Source organism: Benincasa hispida, chromosome 8 (assembly GCF_027475165.1).
Source record: "Benincasa hispida cultivar pf3 chromosome 8, pf3_genome.v1.1, whole genome shotgun sequence".
In the NCBI taxonomy this organism is placed as follows: domain Eukaryota; kingdom Viridiplantae; phylum Streptophyta; class Magnoliopsida; order Cucurbitales; family Cucurbitaceae; genus Benincasa; species Benincasa hispida.
In genome coordinates this window covers 29,396,507-29,403,733 of record NC_143485.1, presented here as the reverse complement: position 1 = coordinate 29,403,733, position 7,227 = coordinate 29,396,507, and positions in this window count along the sequence as shown.

Below are 7,227 nucleotides of genomic sequence, written 5' to 3'. Positions count from 1 at the left end.
ATGAACGAATTAGGATCGCTTCGTTTGTAGCACTTTACAACTCCTTGTAACAACTACAGAGCGGGCCGCATTAATAGTGTTACCAAAATAAGGTACCCAACCTTATCCATATACTAGAGATCATTTTAACTATTTACTCGAACCTAATCCACCTTTATGTCTCCACATAAAGTTCAAGTACTCATCCAATAGTCAAAGGACTTTTAGGTTTATTGGATTTCTATTCAAGCAATAGATATATTCAATAACACCTTTATTTAATTTTCAGAATAAGTTCCATTGCTTATATACTACGAATTTTAGGACATAAAACCCAACAATTCACAGCATTCACTTCAGGAAATGGTGTCGTTTCGATTGGTCGAGAATCTTAATTTTTCATTAATAAATCGTTATTTTGTTTGGCCTAGTTCATAATATTGTTTAAAACCTTTCTCTCGATATTGTTGCTGTAAGAGCATATTCGAGACATGAAATGTAGAAAATGTCTTCTCTAACATATTAACATCATTAATTTTCTCTCCGCATAACAACAGTTTCAAATTGATTTTAAATAATGTGGAGTTGTAATCACTTACTGATTTGAAATCTTGTAGCCTTAAGTGCATCAACTCATAACGAGCTTTAGGAAGAATAATTGTTTTTTTTTTTTTTAATGATCATACCTCTCTTTCAAATTTCTCTACAAGATATGGGGATTTTTGTGGTAAGATACTCTATTTTCAATCCCTCGTAGAGATGATGATGAAGAAAAATCATAGTTTTTGTTTTGTCCTGACTGGATGTCGTATTTCCCTCTTTAATAATCTCTCCAAGATTCATCGCATCCAGGTGGATTTCGACATCAAACACCTAAGACAAATAATTATTGTCGTTGATATCAAGGGTGACAAATTTTGATTTTGTGAGACTTATCATGGCAAAACTATCATAAAATATTATACGTATCTTAGAAATAAATATGTAAAATAATGTTAAATTTATTAATTATAACGAAGAGAGAAAAATTGACATACCTTTAGAACCTACCTTTAGGAAGGAAAACGATAAGAGCTCGTGTTGATAACGTGTTGTAAACTTGATGAGCACAATCAGAACACGAATACCAAAACTATAATATAATATTAAAATAAATAAATAAACGGCCAGACCCTTACATAATAAGGTTCGACCATTACAACATGCATACTTAGAGTTTTTCTATCATGAGATGCATTTTGGTAAAAATTTCAAAATAACATGTCTAAAATTTTTTAATGAAGTAGCAAAACTATACAAAAAATTTATTTTACAAAACACCAGGATCCATAAAACATTAGCGTAGTGGAATAAAATGCATATATAACCAAAATAGTGAGTTTTATGGTTGGCCCATTGAGCGACGTTTGGTCATTCCACTTACGCTGTGTCCTTACCTGAGTATCTAATATACCTAGTTAGTAGTTCTCACTTAAGGCAGTGATCAAATGCACAGTCACATGCAACATGTCATGAAAACATATGATTGGGACCCAAAACATAAACTTATAATAACATGAGGTGGTTAGTTATGCTTCCAATGTAAGTTCCTTCGCCTTGGTAGGAAGATGAGGATTTAAGTGAAAACTAACCCCATCTGATGATTAGCAGGTCATGTAGTCAGTAGGACCAGAGTCGCATCCAACATCAACCATTATCATAAACGTAAGATTGGAATAGAGGGGTGCAACCATGCATACCCTGCTAGTCCCTAACATATCAAATCGTAACGTAAGATTGGGCTTAGAGGGGTACAACCATACATGCCCTGCCAGTACTGGAAGCATAACCTGTATCTAGTTAAAACTTGATCTTAATATAATCGTGAACAAACATAATGCGTGGGGTCCCTTGTAGAGAAACGTGTTTTAAACATGTAATGTCACATAACAATAAGAACATAATAAAACAACATAACAAAGGTATACTACCATAAAACACTTAAAGAGAAGGTGAGATAAACTACTTACCCTGCAATAATTATTCTGTATGATTTGGTCTTGAAATGCTCTTTATTATTATTATTATTTTTATTTTTTTGTCAACAAAGTGCTCCACTTCCCTATTTGTAGAGAAGTTTTAACTGACCTCCCTTTTTTTGTTTATTTTTTTATATTTATTTTTTTTAATGTTTATCTTCTTTTATATTTATTTTTTTTGTTTATTTTCTTTTATATTTATATTTCTTTTTTCTTTTTTCTTTTTTTTTTTTATCTTTTTTTATATTTATTTTTTTCTTTCTTTCTTTCTTTCTTTTTTATATTTATCTTTTTTTTTATGTTTATCTTCTTTTATATTTATCTCTCTTTTTTTAATGTTTAACTTTTTTTATATTTATCTCTTTTTTTAAAAAAATATCATTATTATCTTAAACCTTTTACATATTATTATTATTATTATTATTATTATTTTTTTTTATTATTATTATTATTATTATTATTATTATTATTATTTACTTTTCTTCAAAATGTTCTTATATTGTTATTATTTTATTTTCTAGATTTTTTTCCTTACTTGGATATTTGCTTAATTTTCAATTTAATATTATGTTTGTTATTTATTTAATGACCAATAAGATTTATAGGCCAAATTTTAACCTTAATGGCTTAAACATAGAACTTGTTTACTAATAACTAGATTTAATCTTGAACCTTAATTAACATTCATTATTTAATTTCCTATAATGTTTGATAACTTGTAGAAATACAAGTTATTGTGGCTCTTAAGTTGGAACAATTAAGGTTTTTAATGATAAATTCTCCTCATTTTTAGAAGAAACGCATGGAATTACTCAGACATTAGCAAACTCATGCAAAAGAATGTTTATTACTAAAGTACCACGACATTAACATATTATATTGCAGGATTTCAACAAGAGGTTAATGCATGATTAAGAAGTGTCGCAGGTAAGGTCTAACGCATGGGCCATGCGTCGGAGGGATTCAACGCAAGGAAGATTCATTGATTCAGGTTGTTTGTGTCAAATCACCACTTGCAAGCATGGGCAACTGCAGTAGGTGGCGTCTGAAAAGCATCTAAGTGTCAGGCGGCTGACCAGGGCATGGACTTTAATGTTGCCCATCATCAAGCTGGAGAAGACCAATGCCTATAAATAGAAGAAATCCCTCCAGAGTTCAAAGTTCAGAAAAATTCCAAGTTCTCACTCTCCATATTTAGTCTCAGTGTTAGCTTAGTCGTAGTTTTAGATCTTTAGAGCTGTGTTGTGGTGCCGAGAAAAGCGAAAGGGAAGAGAACCACCACCACCGTCGATCAAGGAGCGGAGGAAGCCAAGCTTGAGAGAGACACTTCGTCCAATTCTTATACAAGTGATTGTACACAACTAGAATTGAGCCAAAGAGGACAAGAAATTGTACTCTATGGCTTGACTCGTTTCCTTTCATCTCATTTATCGCTTTCACCCTTTCATCTGATTAAGTATTGCTTTTGTAAAGACAATCTGTTGCTTTATAAATTCACATATTTGATCTATCACACTTTGCCATTGTTTATTTCTTGTTTGTGTTGGTTGCATCTATACTTCATGCAAAATTCCGTTTCAAACGTTTAAGCCAACTTGATCAATTGGTAAATGCATCTTTAGCTTAAGACTATTCGAGAGAATAAATAAGTCAGCATCGAATTAGAACGCATAGTACATCTAGAGATAGACTTACTGCGTTATATTGCATCTTGTGTTTAACGCATATATCCTAGAGATAAGTATTGTATATTATTCGCATTGAGAAGTGTCGAATATAGTCTAATGCATAAACAAAGATAAACAAATCATCTCATTCATCACACTCTAGTTCGTGTACATTCACTTAGATCGACGCATACCACTTGCATTAAAATCCATTTCCACACGACCCATCATTCTCTACTCAACCCTTTTGTATCTTCTTGCACACACACAACACCTTAGTGTAAATAACACATTTCTCCATATATTTAGGATATCCCTACAACAGTTACAACGCAAGGTCTGTGTTAGTTTAATCTGAATCTCTGAGTTCGACCTTGGACTTACCAGGAACTTAAATTGGATTTATACTTGGATCTGATTTAGGAAAACTTGACGTCAATAGAGGAGTGTCATGCATTCTGTTGCACATCTCTAACGCATCAACGCGTTACGAATACATCAACGCATCAAAGCATCAACGCATCCTTCATACTTAGAACTTATTTTTTTAGATTATTTTATACAATACATTCCTAGCTCGAATCACGAAAGCAACGAACAATGTTTGTATACAAACTTGGGTTGTTAAAATATATAAATGAACAAAATTAATATAAAATAAGAAATTTCTCTAAATTCTCTATATTCTCCAATTTTCATGGACTTTGCCCAATATATATCTTCCAAAACCCATCAAATGTTACTATTTATAAACAATTAGGCAAGTAGGAGGTAGACTATATAGACACTAATAATGTGTAATGTTAAGATGCACGGACAACACTTTGGAAAATAGAGGTATGACACATAGTCAATGCATACTAAGCATGTTTATCTAATGGCCATCTATTATCAAAATGTTTATAATAATATTAAATTACTTTTAAATAAGGTATATTAAATTACTTTATTGAATTAAAAATTATATTGAACTAAAAATTATTCAGTGCGTTTGTTTACAAATGATATATATACAAAACAAAAGTATGCATTTAAAATTAATCTTAACATGGCTTTTTATGTATGTAGAATTTGATCGACCAATATATAGTGCACTATAAATATGTGATATATGTAATTGAAACTAAAACATATATAATTTAATACCATATTTGAAAATGAACAAAAAAAACTTAACTAATAAACATAACTCATTTATAGAAATATTTACTTATATTTTTTTATTGTTAAACCATATTATTTTCGTTACTATTCTTTCGTTATATATATTTACTCATTGGAAATAAAAAGTGATAATAACAATTATAATAACAACAATAATAATAATCCATCACCACTCAAATTTTTATTATTTAAATAGTTATCTTTTGTTGGAACATAAACACCAATATTGTTATATCATATATGAATATGTGTGAATCTGAAATTTGGCACAATACATTTTTGTTTATATTGCATTTATGAAATAAAATGGAAAATATTGAACTTGAACACAATACATTTTTTAATTTAACCCATTGTTTAATTAAATATTTAAAATGTAACACAATTTCCTCAATCTTTATTTCCTTATATGAATACAATAGTTGTTTAAGAAACAACGAACTCATTACAATTACTTCTCAATGGTTTCATTTTCTTTTTTTTTTTAAAAAAATTAATATCTTATTATTATTTTTCTTTTTAAAAAATGAATAAAAGTGTAAATCCAATTCATTACAATTTGGTTTAATAAACTAAATAAAGTATCATTTATTTAATTTAACACAAACAAATTTCCTCTAATTTCAAATTTAAAGTTTATAGGATTTTGAATATATATCTTTGAAAATAATGTAATAGCAAATAAATTTCCCCTTTTATGGTTGATTGAAGTCATTTTAAAGTTAAAATGATATAATAATAAACACACAAAAAAAAATATATTGATTCAACATAAAATTTATCAGTAATTAAATCAAAGAAATATTGTTCTTATTAACGCCTTTCAAAAAGACCCAAAAACATAATAGAAATTTGAAGATTCGTAGATGGAATATAACAAAGAAAAAAGATTAGTTTAATAATAATATAATAATAGAGCACGAAAAAAAAAAGAAAAGAAATTATTTTCTCTTCAAAAATTCCAATTTTTTATATATGATTTAACTGTTGATCTTCACCCACGATGAAGAGAACTCAAGATTCCAATGATTTTAGTTAGCAACATCATCACAACATGGAGCATATGTGATTTAACCATTGATCTTCACTCATGATGAAGAGAACTCAAGATTCCAATTATTTAAGTTAGCAACATCATCACGACGTGGAGGGACCAACAACCTTTTTTAAAGATCTCTTTCGGGATGAGGGGTTTGAAATCTCCACCAATTTTGTGGTATTAAACTTTTGTTTTATATTGTCCCCAAATTTCTTGTAACAAAAAGTGGGATGTACTTTAATTGCATGCACACTTATATTATTAGGTTGATTGTTGATATATCATACTAATAATAAATATAAAATTATATATATATATATATATATATATATATATAATTTTATATTTATTATTTATCAATATTATTTATATGTTCTTTTACTAATAATACTTAGTTTCCTTACAATTATGTTTTGTATACTTATTCGCTATTCAAACCTATTACTTAAATACTAAATCAATATGGGAAAATGGCTTATTGATGTCATTTAACTATCATTTTCAAACTATTTGTTATTAATTATATCGCCAATATACCATATTGACATTAATACGATTGAAAAAAGGCACATCTTGAAAAAGGTATATTAATATTAACATGATTAAAAAGGGCATATCAATGACATTTCACCATCTTGTTTAGGTGGTTGTTTTGCATGCTCATTTATTTTATCATCTATTTATTATATCAAAAGATTAAAAATAGTAACTAGTATCAATAACAAATTTATTGATATCAAATAACAAAAAATTCCTAATAGTAACGTACCACTAATATACTAGCATATAAATAGTAAGTAATTGCTATATAGACAAATTATATATTTATGTGACATATTTACAAATATAAAAAACAATTTTGCTACCCACCACAATTAACCTATATTCAATCAAGGTTCTCGTATTGTCATCACAAAGAATAATTTGTGGAATCAAATTAAAATAATCATTATTTTTCTGGACAAAAAAAATAAAATTTTTACAAATTTCCAAATTTGTTAAAGAAATAAAATATTCCATGATACATTCTATTCAACAAAATTCAGTTATCAAATAAAATAAAACTAAATCACTTATTTATTTACATAATTAAATTATTCCACTATTATAACAACACTTCGAGAAACAATCATTCCGATGCATTTCATATGGGTATATACATAAGGAAAAAAATGTCTTAAGTTTAAATATACATTTTTTATCACATGAACAAGTACAAATGACTGTACAGATTGTTCATCAATTGCACACCTCATGAGTCATGAGGCTGATTGCAACCATTGAATGACAATTAATTTCACGCATCAACTGACACGCTAAGGGCATTCAGCTCGACATGTTGCTTACCGTCTTGCTGGGG